The sequence below is a fragment of the Nycticebus coucang genome, chromosome 13 (genome assembly GCF_027406575.1).
Source record: "Nycticebus coucang isolate mNycCou1 chromosome 13, mNycCou1.pri, whole genome shotgun sequence".
Classification (NCBI taxonomy): domain Eukaryota; kingdom Metazoa; phylum Chordata; class Mammalia; order Primates; family Lorisidae; genus Nycticebus; species Nycticebus coucang.
Genome location: NC_069792.1, coordinates 43246735 through 43265231, shown reverse-complemented (window position 1 = coordinate 43265231; position 18497 = coordinate 43246735). Strand labels below are relative to the sequence as shown.

The following is an 18497-nucleotide window of genomic DNA, read 5'->3' as shown; positions in this document are numbered from 1 at the left end:
ATTATCCACCAAACATTAATTCATCGTAGTTGAGGTATGTGTATACTATTTGCAAAGAAGTTGGTCATATTTTTTTAAAAAGTATTTCTCAAGAATGGTTGTAAATAAATCTACTTATCCAGTAATATCTTTGAATAAAAAGACCTCCTTTTATGTCTCTTTAAAAAAAAAAAGAAAGAAAGAAAAGAAAATACTTCCAAGAAAATAATAAAATTTGTACGTTCATTAAAACAAATATTATCTATCTGAATGCCCTATTTACACACATATATGTAATTTAAGGCTGTGTATATGAATGTCTAATCTCAGACGAATTTATTAGCTACATTAACAAATATCTACATGTTATTAATGAAGACATTTTATATAAATAAAATTCTACCTTTAACTTTATCCCCCTTCCACTCTAATTTACTGTCATTTCAATCTGTACTTCTTTTATTATCAAAAAGGTGTTGTAGTTATTTTTGAAAGTTTTGTCTTTTAATCTTCCTACTCAAGATATAAGTGGTTTATATACTTTTATATACTTTTTATACTATCTTTTAATCAAGATATAAGTGGTTTATATACTTCAATTACAGCAAGTGTATTCTGTATCTGTCTACTCACTGTTACCAATTAGTTGTATACCTTCAGATAAATTCTTTTTTTTTTTTTTTTTTTTTTCTTCGGCCGGGGCTGGGTTTGAACCCGCCACCTCCGGCATATGGGACCGGCGCCCTACTCCTTGAGCCACAGGTGCCGCCCTCTTTTTTTTTTTTTTTAATCTTAGATTGATATGAGGGTATATATGTTTAGGTTACATTGTTTTCATTTGTAAGGCAAAGTTTATATTGTAGCTGAGCCATCCACCCCAGGGGTGTGCTGAACACCCTCACACCCTGTGCCCTTCCCACTTCATCCCCTCCTCCTCCTCTCCCCGCCCTCTTGCTAGAATATACTTGTGTTTTTCTTTTGTATGGGCATGTAGTTGTTTATATGTTAATTTCAGATTAGTATTAAGTACACTGAATATTTTTTTCCATTCTATGATACTTTACTAATGTGTTTCAACTCTGTAACAAACTGTGATAAATGTATACTTCCATTTATTCTTATTATTTGTTAACATGATTTTCTTTCAGATTGAAGAAACTCTTTTGGCATTTCTTGTAAGACAAGTCTGTTGAGGAACTGAATCCTTCAGTTTTCATTTGCCTGGGAAATCCCTTATTTATCTTTCAAGTTTGAAGATCATTTTTACAGGATATAATTCCCAGGGTTAAGGTTTTTTCTTTCAGCACTTTGAATATGTCATTCTGCTCTTTCCTGGCCTGTAACGTTTCCACTGAAAAGTCAGCTACCAGACATGTCTGCACTCCTTGATGTGTTTTTTGTTTGTTTGTTTGTTTTGTTTTTTCCTTGCTTTCTTTAGGACCATTTTTTATCAGTGACCTTTGGAAGCTTGATGATTAAATGCCTTGAAGTAGCCCTGTTTGGGTTAAATCTGTTTGTTGTTCTATGACCTTCTTGTACCTGAATATTGTTATCTTTCTCTAGGTTTGAAAAGTTCCCTGGTGTTAGCTCTTTCAATAAACTTTCTACCCCACTCTCTTTACCTCCTCTTGAAGACCAATAAGTCTCAGATATGCTGTTTTCAGGGTATTTTCTAGATCTTGTAGGTATGCTTTATTTCTTTGTATTCTTTTTTGTTCTCTTATGGCGGTGTATTTTCACATAACCTGCCTCCAAGTTCACTAATTCTTTCTTCTGCTTGATTAATTCTGCTGTTGAGAAACTCTGACGCACTTCTCAGTTTGTCAACTGAATTTTTATGCTCCACAATTTCTACTTGATTTTTCATTTTTTAAATTTCTTTATTAAATTCCACTGACAGGCTTCTGGATTCCTTCTCTGTGTGGTCTTGAAATTCATTGAATTTATTCTTTGAATTTTTTTGTCTGAAAGGTCACGTATCTCCATTTCTCCAGGATTGGTCACTGGTAACTTATTCAGTTTGTTTGATGAAGTCATGTTTTCTTGAGTGTCCTTGATGCTTGTGGATGTTCATCAGTGACTGGGCATTGATGACTTACTTATTTTAATCTTGGTAGTCTGGGCTTGTTTGAATCTGTCCTTTTTGAGAAGGCTTTCCAGGAATTGAGTGTTATGGTCTAAGTCTTTAGTTACTGCAGTCATATCAGCACTGGTGGTGCCCCAAGCCCAATAAAGACTCTTGCAGACTCCTAGTGGTACTGCACTGGAGAACTTGGGTAAGACATGGGAGAATTCTCTAAATTTCCAGGCAAAGACTCTCACTCTCTCTCCTCACTCTATGTGCTGTGCTATTGGAGTTGGGGGAAGAGTGGTCTGGAGACTGTCTTGTGGCCCCCAGCCTCAAGTCACACATAAAAGCCAGCCCAGTCTCGCCCAAAGCCTGTGGTGACTGTTCTCTAGCTATCTCTGAGGTTTGTTCAAAGCCCATGGACTTTTTGGTCTGGGGGTGGTGAATTCTGCCAGGACTAGGACCTTCCCAGAAGGCATGTTTCCTTCTGGCCCAGAGTGGGTACAGAAATGCTTTCCAGGAACTAAATTCTGAACTCAGGGGCTTTAGGAATCTGATACTTTATCCTACTATAACTGAGGTGATACTCAGGTTACAAGATAAAGAAGACTCCCTGAGATTTAATCTGTGGCTGGGGAGATGGGCCGACATGGGCACTGGCTGGCTGCCACCACTGATGTCTCACCAGGTCAAGAGCACCACAAGTCCGCTGACTCTGAGCCAGCACAGCCATGGGAATTGCCTAAGGGTGGCAGCTTTTACAAATTTAGTTCAGGCACCAGGCACTTTTTCGCAGCTGGTGATTGGGCTACTAGAACTCAGATTTGGGGACAAAGAAATTCTCTCTGGACTGGTCTAAAAGCTCCTTCTGTGGGCACCTGCATAATTCTACTGTGCTGTGTTTCCCTTTGCCACGACGGCCCTGATTTCAATGTGATGTCTCACAATTACTTCACTCTCCCTCCCACATACACACAGATTCTCTCTCCACTCAGCATGCTGGTGTCGCCCTACGGGGGGATGGGAAGGAGCATTGAAATAGTGCCGGGTTGTCTTTTCTGTCCTCTTCAATGCGTCTTGCCTCGATACAATGTCAAAACCAGGTAGTATGATCATTCATCTGATTTTTAGTTCTTCTGAAGATGTTCGCTTATGTGAATAGTTGTTGAATTCTGTCTTCATGTAGAGGGACAATTACCAAAGGTTTCTATTTAGCCATATTGCCTCACCCCCCTCAAGAGAAAATATCTTTATAGAAAGAAAGATCATCAATTAAATTCAATATATCCTTCCCACCTTCCATGAATTATCTAACACTCTTTATTCTTCTCTTAATCTTCAACAAATTCAGATATACTTTTAGTTAGTCATGATGGTCCTGCCAAGTCAATTTCTATAATGGTAATTATATTTAATCTCTGGTTCCCATTATTATCTCTTATTTGGAATGTGCAATATCCTTTGCATTTAATCTTTCTCATGCCCTCCCCCTAACACACACTAACATACAAGTTTGAGTCCATCCTATATACAGTTGTTAGATAGTATTCTTTAAGTATATTTAAATACTTTATGCAACTTTCAAGTCATATTTTTAATGATTACAATTTGGCTATAGAATCAAATCTGCAGTCCACACACTCCTACTCAAAGCACTCTTCTTGTTTCTGATTCCACCTATTTCACTTTACAGATGTATCTCTCCCGCCAAACATACACTTTACCCTTGCCAGAAATGCTATGATCTTTCTTGATGCTTTGTCTTTTATTGTTTCTTTTTTCCATCTACTGTTTTAAAACCTAGCTCAACTACTTTGTTCCTTAAGAGGTCCTCCCTAAATTTCCTCAGTGGAAATCATTTATTCTCTTCTGCATTCCGAAACTAGTATGTGTTACTCATATAGCCCATATCACATTTGGCCCATGTGTTTACTTATGCTCATGCCATCTTTCTTTTGTCTATTATTTTTGAAGATACAGATTCCTTTTAAGCTATATGTCTAACTACCAAAATACCAGGATTGGTAATAGTGCTCAATTTTTTTTTTTTTTTGGGGGGGACTTGACTTGTGGACTCACTTGTTTCTTTTATTCTTTTCTTTTCCTTTTTCTTTTTTTTTTTTTTGTGCATGAACTGTACTTTTCCCTTTTTTTAGATTAATATGAGGGTACAAATGATTAGGTTACAATGTTTGCATTTGTTAGTTAAGGTCCATGATGTAGTTGTGCCCCTCAATCAGGAGGTGTGCAATTTACCCTCCCAGTGTGCCCATTAGGTGAAAGCACACCAATCTCTTTTACCTGCATAATAAAGACCAGTAAGGTTGATGAAGGCTTTTAGTGGCAGAACACTAGTAAAACCAAGATCAAAATTTAGATTCTCCCTTATAATCTTAATCAGAACACTAGTACTATTACTACTATTTACATAGAAAATATTTAAAGTGTGACTTTAAATTCTCTCAATTAAGCATTATTAAAAGTTAAATTAAATAACATGATGTTTTAAAAATAAGCACTATTTTAAAAGTCATAACTATGAATGCTAAAGAATAGAAAAAGTGGTACATTTATCAATGCTTTATAAAAGTCAGACATGCTCTTTTTTGTATTATTCTGAAAGACAGATATGTCACTCAGTATACAAAAAACTCTATTGTCCTCAATCAGGCACAATATAAGAATACTTACTTTTACTACAAAAGAGCATTTTATTGAGCATTTAATGTTAGAGGGGCCAACTGACTTACAACAACCTATTATTAGTTATGCATTAACCTCTAACATCATTTAATATTCATAAGTGTGGGTAGATGGCAGTGTCAAAGGTAAAACATTTCAAAAATGTCTTTAAAACAGAGGGGGAAAAAACCAACATGCCCTTTATTCTGAAAGTTACATTTATATTCATTCACATATACAAACCAGGTATTTGGAAAGGGGGATGGAATTTTGCAATTAAAGTATTACTTCAAAAAAAGCTATTATATATTGACTTTTATGTACCTATAATGTGATCACAGACTTTTTCTTTTTTCCAAATAAACATGGAATAATGGAAAGAGATGCAGACTCAAAGCCAAAAGTATTGTATTCTAGCCAAGGCCTCACCCCCTCCTGACTGCATGGCCTTTGTCAAGTCATTTGACATCTCTGACTCTGTTAACTCATCTGTAAAATAAGAAAGGGGAACTCAATGATCTCTCAGGCTATTCCAAGCTCTAAATTACTGACAATCTCAAGAATATATTCCAAGAGAATTCCCAAGGCTTTGCCCTTACAGCATCCCTTAAATAGCCCTTAAAGCTATTCTGCCATATACTGTCATGATTTGCCCTGTATTTGAAAGTAGAATTCCCTCCATGCACTCCAACCCCCACCCTCAACAAGTTTAGTTTGGTACTTCACAACCCCAGGGCACTCAATTAAACAGGTAGATGGATATTGGGGAGTCCCTTACCACACTCATTTGTCTGCTTCACAAGTATCCCTGATATTCATTTGCATATTTGTTTTATTCTAAGAAGATGAATTCACTACCACTATCAGGAAAGAGTCCTATAATTTAGGTTGATGGTGGAAGCACATTGTATCCCTATGGGGACAATGCCTAGCTCAGAGGAAAGTCCTAGGAGTCCTGTCAAACATTATAAACCTCTGGCTCAATCTGGGTATAAAATTCTTACTGCCTTTAGCTCTTTGGGTTTTAGGAAAAATTATATGCACTTTTCTGTTTAAGGGAATTTAGGTTGGATTTTCTGTTATATGCAATTGAAGCATTCAAATGCAAGCAAAAATTAGTGAACTTGTAAAGAATCTAACTAGCAACCCCTCTGGGATCACTCAATAACTAAGTACCTGCTACAAAAAAACAGAGCATTATAGTATTTTATTTTGCTTTATGTGTTAACATAAATTTGATAATTTGTATTTTAGTAAATATAATCTCAGAGTTAAAATAATTTTTTCATTTTTCATAAAAACTTCATTTTGAAATAAATAATGCTTTGGCCTTTAAATGCAGGTTTATAATATTCACATTGTTCAAGGGACAGTATTTCAGAACACTAACATCTGAAAATGTTATTAATCATTGTTTCAGCTATATATCCAAATGGGTATTCCAATATAGTCTCTTCCCTGAGCCTTTTGCTCATGTACTTTATTTTTTCTACTTTTCAAAATTCTATTTGTATTCCATTTAGAAAGTTAAAAGCTGAAAAGAACATCTCTCTCACGCTCTAATATATATCAGATAGGTTACAGGGCAAAAATCTTACCTGAAATCTAAGGTGTCTCCAAAGAGCAGGGAGAATAAGCTTCCAGAGACTAAGCTTCCAGAGGGTATGAAAAGAAGAGGTACTGGGTGCTTTACAACCAATATCAGCTAAAAATAATTAAGGAATTGTAAAAGGAGATAAGAGAGGGCTAAAATGAGATTATAAACACTTTTCTATCAACCATAACAGGATCTTAGGAGACAGACTAAAGGCAGGAGAAGGAAGAAAACCTCCCTCATGGGAAGACCTGGAAAGAGGGAAGAAAAGACACTGAGGGTAAAGTGTACAGCCCTGCCTGGATCCATCTGCCCATCTCCACTACTATGCCATGAGAGGAAAGGCATGTGGGTGAAGACCCATTGCACTTGGTGACTCTTTTTAAGGGAACAAATAAAATCCTCTATCCCCAAGTAAGAACAAAAGGATTGGCCAGAATCACTTTCTCTGGATGGGCCAGAGAAAGTACTCTCTCTGAGACCCAGGGACATGGTGTCTGCCTAAAACTGATGTATCATGTAAAATAAAACTAATAAATAGTACAAATATACTGTGTAATTTTTTTTATATTTTAAAACATATAAATATACTTTGTATTGTTTTAAAGTATATTTTGATAAAATGAGGTTATATATTACCAATTCTAATGAACCACAAAAAACTTTTTAAAAATAATTAATTAATAACTCAAAGAAGGAAATAAAATGAAATCATAAAAAATTGATCCCAAAGAAAACATAAAATGTGGGGAAACAAAAAGAGGAAGGATCAGATGGAATATACAAGAAATAAGTAGAAAGATGGTAGATTTCAGTCCAACCACAGTGATACTTGCATGAAATGGAAATGGAGTGAACACTTAAATTAAAATTTTGGGTTTGTCAGATTTGGTTAAAACCTCATCACCAAAGATTCAGGTATGTGAAGTTTACAAGAAACCCACTTAAAATATAAAAACAAATAATTTAAAAATAAAGAGAAAACTATACCATTCAGATGTTAATCAAAATCGAGTTCCTATAGGACTGCATATATGGAAACCGTATGGAGATTCCTCAGAAAACTAAAAGCAGACTTACTATTTGATATAGCAATCTGACTATGATTATCTGCCCGAAAACAAGGGAGTCATTTTGTCAAAAAGACACCTGCACTTCAATGTTTATTGTAGCACAAGTCACAATTGCAAAGATGTGGAATCAACCTTAGTGCCTATCAATTCATGAGTTGATAAAGAAGATGCAATATACATATATAATATATACACATACACATCATGAAGTACTATTCAGCCATGAAAAAGGAATGAAATAATGTCTTTTGCATTACTGCAATTTGGATGGAACTGGAGGCCATTATCCTAAATGAAGCATCTCAGGAATGAAAAAACAAACACAATATAAGTCATCACATATTCTCACTAATAAGTGGGAGCTAAATGATGGGCACACAGGCAAAAAGAGATGTAACGGGTATTAGAAACCAAGAAGAGGAGAGGTGAGCGATTAAAAACCTAACTATCAGAACAGTTAGCACTGTTCTGGTGAGGGACACGCAAAAGCCCTGACTTTAGCATTATCTAATGTGTCCATGTAACAAAAACCACTCTCAGTATTTGAAATTTTACAAAAAGCGAGCTGGAGAGGCTATGCTAAAGCTGACAAAGTAGATAGGAAATATTACCAAGATAAAGAAGGATATTTCATGATTGTAAAGTAATCAACTCAGCAAAAGATATTACTAAAAGTACGTACTTTTCTAATAGCAGAGTTTTAAAATGCTTGAAGCAAAAACTGATAGAACTGAACAGGGGTATAAACAAAACCCAATTATTGATAGAAACCTCAACAATCCTGTATCAGTAATCTTAAGTAATGCACAGAGAGAAAAATTAGAGATTATATTAAACATCTAAACAACATTATCAACTTACTTGAAGTAATTCGCATTTATAGAATAGCCCATCCAACAACAGCAGACTACACACTTTTTTTCAAATGCACATAGTACATTCACTAAGATAGTCTATATTCTAGGCAATAAAATTTACTTAAAATAATAAAAAACCAAATTACATGAAGTATATTCTCTGATTACAAGGAAATTCAGCTAAAAATAACAGAAAGATATCAGGGAAATCTACAAATACTTAAAAGACATCTAAATAAGCCATTAGTGAAGAAAAATCAATAAAGAAAATCAGAAAATATTTTTAAGTCAATGAAATGGTAACATATCAAAAATAAAACCATGGCCAGCCCTGGTGTCTGAGTGATTCCCAGGGCCCAGCAAAGGGACCAAGTTTCCAGAGCCCTGAAGACAGGGGTAACACACCAAAATATGGACTCATTTTCCACTCCACCTTCATTGGCCGAGCAGCTGCCAAGAACAAAGGCCAAATCTCCTGATACCTGGCAAACAAATGCACTATTGCTTCAGGAATCAATTGCTTTTCTGAGGTGCCCACCAGCGTATTTGGGGAGAAACTTTGAGAACAAATTGAGGAGAGGCTGTCCTTCTATGAGACTGGACAGATTCCATGAAAGAATCTGGATATCATAAAGGAAGCAATGGTTCAGGTAGAGGAAGCAGCAGCTGCTGAGATCACTAGGAAACTGGAGAAATAGGAGAAGAAATGCTTGAAGAAGGAAAAGAAATGACTGGCTGCACTTGCCTTCACTTCTTCAAAAAACAACAGTAGCACTCAGGAGGAATATGAGGACACAGTGGAAAACCCAAAAAGAAAAAAAAATCAAAAGCCCCAGGAATTTCCTCAGGAGGATGGATTGGAAGACCACCCATCTATCCCTGTCTCTAAACCCAAGAAAAAGAAATCTTTTTCCAAGGAGGAGTTGGTTAGTAATGATCTAAAGGAGGCCACTGGCATCGTAAGTCCTCCCAAGAAGAAGAAAGCTTCATCCAAGGAGGAAACAGTAGTTAGTGATACTGAAGAGGCAAGCAACAAAAGTGTGTCTAAGAAAAAGAGGAAATTCTCCTCTAAGGAGAAGACGGTCAGCAGCCGGTGGGAAGAGGCTGTAAGCATCAAGAGCAGCTCCAAGAAGAAGAAAAAGTTCCACAAAGATCCCCAGGAAGATTAGACATTCCCTGTGAGAAAGGGGTGTCCCATACCCCACAGTGACATTCATTTCCCATCCTATGTCCTATACCTCAATAAAAAGAAATTCACAAAAAAAATAAAAAAATAAAAAATAAATAAAACTATGGAGCTAAAGTAGCATTTAGAGAAAAATTTAAGCACTAAAGGCTTATTATAGAAAAGCTTTAATCAATAATCTAAACATTCACCTTAAGAAATAAGGTAATGGAAAGCAAATTAAGTACAAAGAGGAAAGACAGAAGAAAAATACAGTTTAAAAGGAAAAATAAATCAAAGCAAAAAATGGATTGTTTGAAAGATTTAAAAACTTGACAAACATTTAGATACAATGACAAGGAAAAAAGATGTAAACCAGTAGTATCAAGAATAAGAGAAAAAAAAATTAGTCATTACAGATCCTACAGGTATTAGAAAAATATTAAGTGAATATTATCAACAATATTATTATAAAAAAAATCGAGGACTTGGTGAAATGGACAAATCATCCCTGGATAGGTTTTGAAAAGTTATAGCTCTTTCATATGGTGAGCTCTTCCTAATTATTTTTCTTGTCTAAGGATGCTCTTAAACATGAACAAAAGAGTCAAATCATTATATTAGACCCTTTTAACATTCGAGTTCCAACTATAGCAGACAATAAATGTCAGGAGAATAATTTAATAGGAACCAATGCAGAAACCAAACTCTGGTTATGATGTCTCCCTTGCAAATCAAACATGTTTAGTTTGAGGGGAGTCATTGCATTAGATCCATTGCTTTTTAATAAAAGATACTTTTGTGCTGGAGTTTCTCCATTTATGAGAAGTCTGCTTCATTCTTTTATCCCTTCTTGCTCTTCAACCTTCTCATCCTTCTGGTCCTGTACCAAAACAACTCATCGAAACCCTAGTCCACAGGCACAGGAACTTAAAGAGCAAGGGGAAGTGAAAGCAAAATTAGGGCAAGGAAATGGATAAAAAAAATCACTCATGGGGAATAATTAGCAGAAAACTCCTAGCAACATGAAGAACCCATCCAGAGCAACCCCTCCAAGGGACCATGAGGTAGCTACTGCAAAGGAGTCCAACTATAAAGAAATGTTAGGAATAACAGAAAGGGAATTTAGAATACACATGATGAAAATGATGAAGGAAATGATGGAAACAATGAAGTAAACTGCTAATAAAGAAGAAAATAAACAAAAGAAATCCAAAAACAGAATCACAAAAGAGATGAACAATATGAAGAATATAGAAAGGATACAGCAGAGCTGAAGGAACTGAAGCAGTCAATTAGGGAACTATGGGGGGAAGACATGATTGCAAGAGGGACTTTACCTAACAATTACCTGGCTTATTGTACCCTCAATGAATCCCCAACAAAAAAAAAAGTATCAAGAACAGGTTATAACATGCAGAAGAAAGAACTTCGGAGGTAGAAGACAAAGTCTTTGAGATAACTCAGTTAAAAAGGCAGAAAAGAAGAGAGAGAAAGCAGAATGTTCATTGACAGAATTATGGGACTTTATGAAGGGTTCAAACATATGAGTTATAGGAATCCAAGAAGAAGAAGAATGCCCCAGAGGAATGGAAGCCATACTAAATAATATTATAAATGAAAATTTTCCAAATATCACAAAAGATTCTGACACACCTTTCAGAGGGACATCAGACCCCTGGCCACCTTAACTGTAACCGAGCTGCTCCAAGACACATTGTGATGAACCTGTCCAAAGTCAAGACAAAAAAAAGATTCTTCAAGCTGCCAGGAGTAAGTGCCAATTGACATACAGGGGCAAATCCATCAGAGTGACGGCAGACTGCAGACTTCTCTAAAGAAACTTTCCAAGCAAGAAGACAATGGTCATCTACATTTAATCTACTTAAATAGAACAACTTCCAGCCCAGAATTCTATATCCTGAGAGGAAAATTCATCGCTTTAGATGCCTACATTCGAAAAACAGAAAGAGAGCACATTAACAATCTCACAAGAGATCTTATGGAATTGGAAAAAGAAGAACAATCTAAGCCTAAACTCAGTAGAAGAAAAGAAATATCCAAAATCAAATCACACATCAATGAAATTGAAAACAAAAGAATCATTCAGAAAATTAATGAAACAAGGAGTTGGTTTTTTGAAAAAATAAATAAAATAGATAAAACATTGGCCAGACTAACGAGGAATAGAAAAGTAAAATCTCTAGTAACCTCAATCAGAAATGATAAAGGGGAAATAACAACTGATCCCGCAGAGATACAAGAGATCATCTCTGAATACTACCAGAAACTCTATGCCCAGAAATTTGACAATGTGAAGGAAATGGATAAATATTTGGAATGACACCCTCTCCCTAGACTTAGCCAGGAAGAAATAGAGCTGCTGAACAGACCAATTTCAAGTACCGAGATCAAAGAAACAATAAAAAATCTTCCAACCAAAAAATGCCCTGGTCCAGATGGCTTCACACCAGAATTCTATCAAACCTTCAAGGAAGAGTTTATTCCTGTACTGCATAAATTATTCCAAAAAATTGAGGAGGAAGGAATCTTCCCCAACACGGTCTATGAAGCAAACATCATCCTGATACCCAAACCACAAAAAAGACCCAACCAAAAAGGAGAATTTAAGACCAATCTCACTCATGAATATAGATGCAAAAATTCTCAACAAAATCCTAGCCAATAGATTACAGCTTGTAATTAAAAAAGTCATACATCATGATCAAGTAGGTTTCATCCCAGGGATGCAAGTCTGGTTTAACATACTCAAGTTCATAAACATTTTCCATCATATTAACCGAGGCAAAATAAAGATCATATGATCCTCTCAATAGATGCAGAAAACGCATTCCATAAAATGCAGCATCCTTTTCTAATTAGAACACTAAAGAGTGTAGGCATAGGTGGCACATTTATGAAACTGATTGAAGCTATCTATGACAAATCCACAGCTAATATTTTACTGAATGCAGTAAAACTGAAAGCTTTTCCTCTTAGAACTGTAACCAGACAAGGTTGCCTCTGTCACCGTTACTATTCAACATAGTGCTGGAAGTTCTAGCCAATACAATTAGGCAAGACAAAGAAATAAAGAGAATCCAAATGGGAGCAAAGGAGGTCAAACTCTCCCTCTTTGCTGATGACATGATTTTATACTTAGAGAATCCCAAATTCCCAACCACAAGACTCCTGGAAATCATCAAAAAATACAGTATTGTCTCAGGATATAAAATCAATGTCCACAAATCAGTTGCCTTTGTATACACCAAGATGAGAGGCTAATTAAGGACACAACTTCTTTCACCATAGTTTCGAAGAAAATGAAATACCAAGAAATATACCTAACAAAGGAGTTGAAGGACCTCTATAAAAAACATTATGAAATCGTCAGAAAGGAAATAGCAGAGGATATTAACAAATGGAAGAACATACAATGCTCATGGGGATAATCAACATTGTTAAAATGTCTATACTTCCAAAAGCAATCTACCCATTCAATGCCATTCATATTAAAATACCAACATCATACTTACAAGATTTGGGAAAAATGATTCTGCGTTTTGTATGGAATCAGAAAAACCCCCTATAGCTAAGGCAGTTCTTAGTAATAAAAATAAAGCTGAAGATATCACCATATCAGATTTTAGGATGTACTACAAAGCCATTTTTGGTACTGGCACAAAAATAGAGACATAGACATTTGGAATTAAATAGAAAACTAGGAAATAAAACTAACATCTTACAACCACCTAATCATCAATAAATGAAACAAGCACATGTGCCTTGGGGGGAAAGACTCCCTATTCAATAAATGGTGTTGAGAAAACTGGATATCCACATGTAAAAGACTGAAACTAGAACAACACCTTTCTCCACTCACAAAAATTGATTCAAGATGGATAAAGGACTTAAATTTAAGGCATGAAACAATAAAAATCCTCAAAGAAAGCATAAGAAAAACACTGGAAGATATTGGCCTGGGGAAAGACTTCATGAAGAAGACTGCCATGGCAATTGCAACAACAAAAATAAACAAATGGGACTTCATTAAACTGAAAAGCTTCTGTACAGCTAAGGAGATAACAACCAAAGAAAATAGACAACCTACACAATGGGAAAGGATATTTGCACATTTTGAATCAGACAAAAGATTGATAACTAGGATCTATAGAGAACTCAAATTAATCCACATGAAAAAAGTCAACAATCCCTTATATCAATGGGCAAGAGACATGAATATAACTTTCTCTAAATAAGAGAGACGAATGGCTAACAAATATATGAAAAAATGATCACCATCCCTATCTATAAGAGAAATGCAAATCAAAACTACCCTGAGATACCATCTAACCCCAATGAGAATGGCCCACATCACAAAATCTCAAAACTGCAGATGCTGGCCTGGATGTGGAGAGAAGGGAACACTTTTACACTGCTGGTGCAACTGCAAACTAGCACAACCTTTTTTGAAAGAAGTATGGAGAAACCTCAAAACACTCAAGCTAGACCTCCCATTTGATCCTGCAATCCCATTACTGGGCATCTACCCAGAAGGAAAAAAATCCTTTTATCATAAGGACACTTGCACTAGATTGTTTATTGCAGCTCAATTTACAATCACCAAAATGTGGAAACAGCCTAAATGCCCACCAACCCAGGAATGGATTAACAAGCTGTGGTATATGTACTCCATGGAATACTATTCAGCCATTAAAAAAATGGAGACTTTACATCCTTTGTATTAACCTGGATGGAAGTGGAAGACATTATTCTTAGTAAAGAATCACAAGAATGGAGAAGCACAAATCCTATGTACTCAATTTTGATATGAGGACAATTAATGACAATTAAGATCACGGTGGAAGAAGGGGAGAGCAGAGAGAGAAAGAAGGAGGAAGGGGTGGGGAAATGAAGAGCAAAGAGAAGGAAGGAGGGAGGGGGTTGGGCCTTGGTATGTGCTACACCTTTGTGGGGCAAGACACGATTGCAAGAGGGACTTTACCTAACAAATGCAATCAGTGTAACCCGCTTTATTGTACCCACAATGAATCCACAAAAATAAAAAAATAAAATAATTATTATTATTATTTAACTCATAGAAAATATAGGCCATCAATTGTACTAGTCAAAATTTCTATGTAGAGAATGACCATATCTTTAGACCATATTGTATCATACCCTATTAACGTACCATCCAATTGCAGGCTCTTATTACACTTATGGTATCACCACTCTGTACTGAGTACCAAAATCAGGGCATTTCTTAGAGGTTTAATAAAAGGCATTATTCACTGTTCTGACAATTCAGACTTCTCCAAAGTTCCCACTAATTTCATGGGAGAAATGTCACAGCTTTCCCTACATATGTGGTATATCTCTGCCTTCCTCACTCTTGTACCATCTGCACTGTCTTTCATAAATGTCCTGAAGTTGCTTCATATATAATGTATGCTGATTTATACCACTGGTATATGTATTCTTTAGTGTGTCAGCAGACATTTGTAAGGCAGAAATTAGATGCATGGGCTAACGGGGCTCTCAGAGAGCTATTAAAGGCAAAAACAAAAATATAAACATAAAAATATTCCCCAAGCTCCCATGAACAGAAACTTAAAGCTGAGGAAACACAAAAGGGCTTGTACTCCATACAAACAATTGAGCAGGGTTCAAAAGTCCTCCCATTTTATCCCATGGAAGAGACCCTCTAAAAACTACACCTACTTCCCCTACTAGGGTGCCATGGCACTTCACTGCCAGGCATAAAACTATAAAAAACTGCATATATTCTCTACCTGCAAAACTGAATTCCCAGTACTCCCTTCCACTCTCACTCCAAGGTCTGGAGGCCTGTCCCCCAGGAGTCCAGATTAGTGGGTATTTACTCTAGAGGTGTAGACAGGGCATGGACTGCTGCTGGTCAGTGCTGATTCTGTGGCATGGGAGTAAGGAGAGTATGGTCCACTGAGAGGGAACCATACAGGAGCAGCAGTGCCCTGAGGCACAGAGCAGCAGCCTTAGCGGCAACAATAGGGCTCACCCTTGGATATTCCAGAGTCACACCCCCTGTCTCTCTGGGCAACCAAAGGAGGCCAGGCATCTTCTCTGGTGGCAGCCACTGGAGGAACAGATCTGGGATGGAAACGCAGGCCATGTGAGTACAGGGTTTGCCTGAGGCGATACAGGCCTGGATGCAGCACAGAAACTAGAATACACACATGGACAGCCAGCAGATTCCCAGGGTGGTGTTGACCAGAGGACTGCTTCACTGAGCCTAAGACGCAACTGGCCCTCAGGGGATCATCTGCCTAGACAAAGGAGGGCAGGAGGCTAGAACTGACAGCTAACCGTATGGTGAATACAAACTAACGGGCAGCAACAAAGACAGGGCCTGAGGCGTAGGTTCTGTGAACTCAAAACAGTTCTCTTCTGAAGGGGAATTTATCCAGGAAAGAAACAATTTCCACAAAGTTGTTCCATTCTGTCAGTAACATCAGTCAGGGGCAGGGCTGGAACTGAGGGAACAGCCCCAGCCTCCATCAAGCACATGAGGTTGTCAGGCCTCACCTCCCCATGGCAGATAGTGGCAGAGAGCAGTGGCCTAGCTGAGGAGACATAGATCTCCCTGTAATTCAGGCAGGTGCAAACCCCTGGAGTATTTGCTCATTGGAGGCAACTGGGTCACAGCCCTGTGGGGTTATCAGTGATGGGGTGTGACAGAGGTACAAGGTGGGGAAGAAGCCATCAACCTATTTGCTTGGTGGGTCCTCCTGACCTCATGAAGCACCAGAGCAAGTCATATTTGAGTTGAGTTGTCAGCAGACCCCTGCAATCTAGTTGCCAGAGACCTTTTAAACTCTTTCACCTCAGATAGGTGCTGACTGAGACAATTGATTTGGACCTCTTGAACTGGGACAATAGCCCGAAACAATCCAAGTATCCAAGTGATATCCTGAGTGTATGGTTGTAGGAAGGTTTGATTTTTCTTTTCCAATTATTGCCTGTGGGGGGGTGGGTTGACTTAATTGCTAGTATTTCTCCACAGCTGAGACTTCAACCCAGAGTAATAGTTTCCCTAGGGTCAGAGACCAGCTGAAAACAAGACAGAGCCACTTAGCCCCACCACACCAAGCAGGTGCCCAGTTTCTTAGGCCATAGCACTATACGGGTCCTTGACAAAGCTCCAGGGGAAAAGGTACAGACACAAGTCCCAGCTTTTGGGCCAAGGGCTGGGTAAGCACTACTCCTGGAGCCCCCAATCTAACTTCTCTTTATCGGCTCATCTAGTCAAATAGTGTAAAATAATCATAGGGAGGAATCAGCGGAAAAACTCCGGTAACATGAACGACCAGTTTAATTCAACCCCCTCAAGGAAAGATACTGTGGACGCAAGTGAAGATCCCAGTCATAAAAAGATGTCCGAGATGTCAGAAATCAAATTCAGAATTTGGATTGCAAACAAGATTAATAACATGGAGGAAAAGATAGAATTAGAAATTCCAGGAGCATTTCAAAAGTTGTCTCAAGAATTCAATGAATTTAAAGACAAAATCACCAAAGGTTTTGACATATTGAGACAAGAATTTGCAGGCCTCAAAGATCTGAAAAATACAGTAGAATCCCTCAGTAACAGAATGGAGCAAGCAGAAGAAAGAATTTCTGACATGGAAGACAAAGGTTTTGAATGCTCCGAAACTCTCAAAGAGGAAGAGAAATGGAGAGCAAAAACAGATCATTCTCTCAGAGAGCTCTGGGATAATTTGAAGAAAACTAATATTTGCCTCATAGGAATCCCTGAAGCTGATGAAGGCAAGGCACAGAGGCTCTTTTTCATGAAATTATGAAAGAGAACTTTCCAGACATGCCAAGATATTCTGAAATTCAGTTGGTAGACAGTTTCAAAACCTCAGCACGACTGAACCCGATAAGACATCCCCCAGGCACATCATAATTAACTTCACTAAAATTAATATGAAGGACAAAATTCTGAAAGCAGCCAGACGTAAGAAAACCATAACCTACAAAGGGAAGAATATTAGAATGACTGCAGAACTCTCTCCTGAAACCTTTCAAGCCTTTGTCTTCGATGTCAGAAATCCTTTCTTCTGCTTGCTCCATTCTGTTACTGAGAGATTCTACTGTATTTTTCAGATCTTTGAGGGCTTCAAATTTTTGTCTCAATGTGTCAAAATCTTGGGTGATTTTGTCTTTAAATTCATTGAATTCTTGACACAACATTTAAAATGGTCCTGGAATTCCTAATTACAACTTGTCCTCTATTTCATCGACTTTTAATCTACTAAAACAAAATAACTTTCAAACCAGGATCCTGTATCCAGCTAAACTGAGTTTAATTAATGATGGACAAATTAAATACTTTAATGACACTCACATGTTGAACAAATTTGCCATAACTAAACCAACTCTCCAGGATATTTTTAGACCTATCCTCCACAATGACCAGTGCAATCCTCCACCACAAAAGTAAACTCACTTTGTAAAAAGTGAGTAAAAAGTTCAGAAACTTTTGATCAAACTCCAAATTACACAGTGGCAAAAGGATTAAAAATGTCCACTGGACTTTCAAAAAACGTGATACCCAAAATTCTACGAGGCTTATCAATATTTACAATTAATGTGAATGGCTCAAATTGTCCTCTAAGAAGGCACAGATTGGCTAACTGGATACAAAAACTCGGACCAGATATCTGCTGCATACAAGAATCTCATCTTACCTTAAAAGATAAATATAGTCTCAGGGTGAAGCGATGGTCATCTATATTTCAGGCAAATGGAAATCAGAAAAAAGCAGGTGTTGAAATTCTATTTGCAGATACTAGGCTTTAAACCAAGAAAAGGAAAGAAGGATAAGAATAGTCACTTCATATTTGTTAAAGGTAATACTCAATATGATGAGATTTCAATTATTAATATTTATGCACCCAACCAGAATGCACCTCAATTTATAAGAGAAACTCTAATGGACATGAGCAACTTGATTTCTTCCAGCTCCATAATAGTTGGAGATTTTTTTTTTTTCGGTGTTTCATTCCTTTTTTTTTTTTTTTTTTTAAATCAT

At 37.1% G+C, this 18497-nt stretch overlaps 1 protein-coding gene across 1 annotated transcript in view; it reads right to left on the bottom strand.

Annotated features, from left to right (window-relative positions):
• CNBD1 (cyclic nucleotide binding domain containing 1) overlaps positions 1-18497 on the bottom strand; it is a 412528-nt gene that overhangs the window by 261206 nt on the left and 132825 nt on the right. The window lies entirely within an intron of this gene.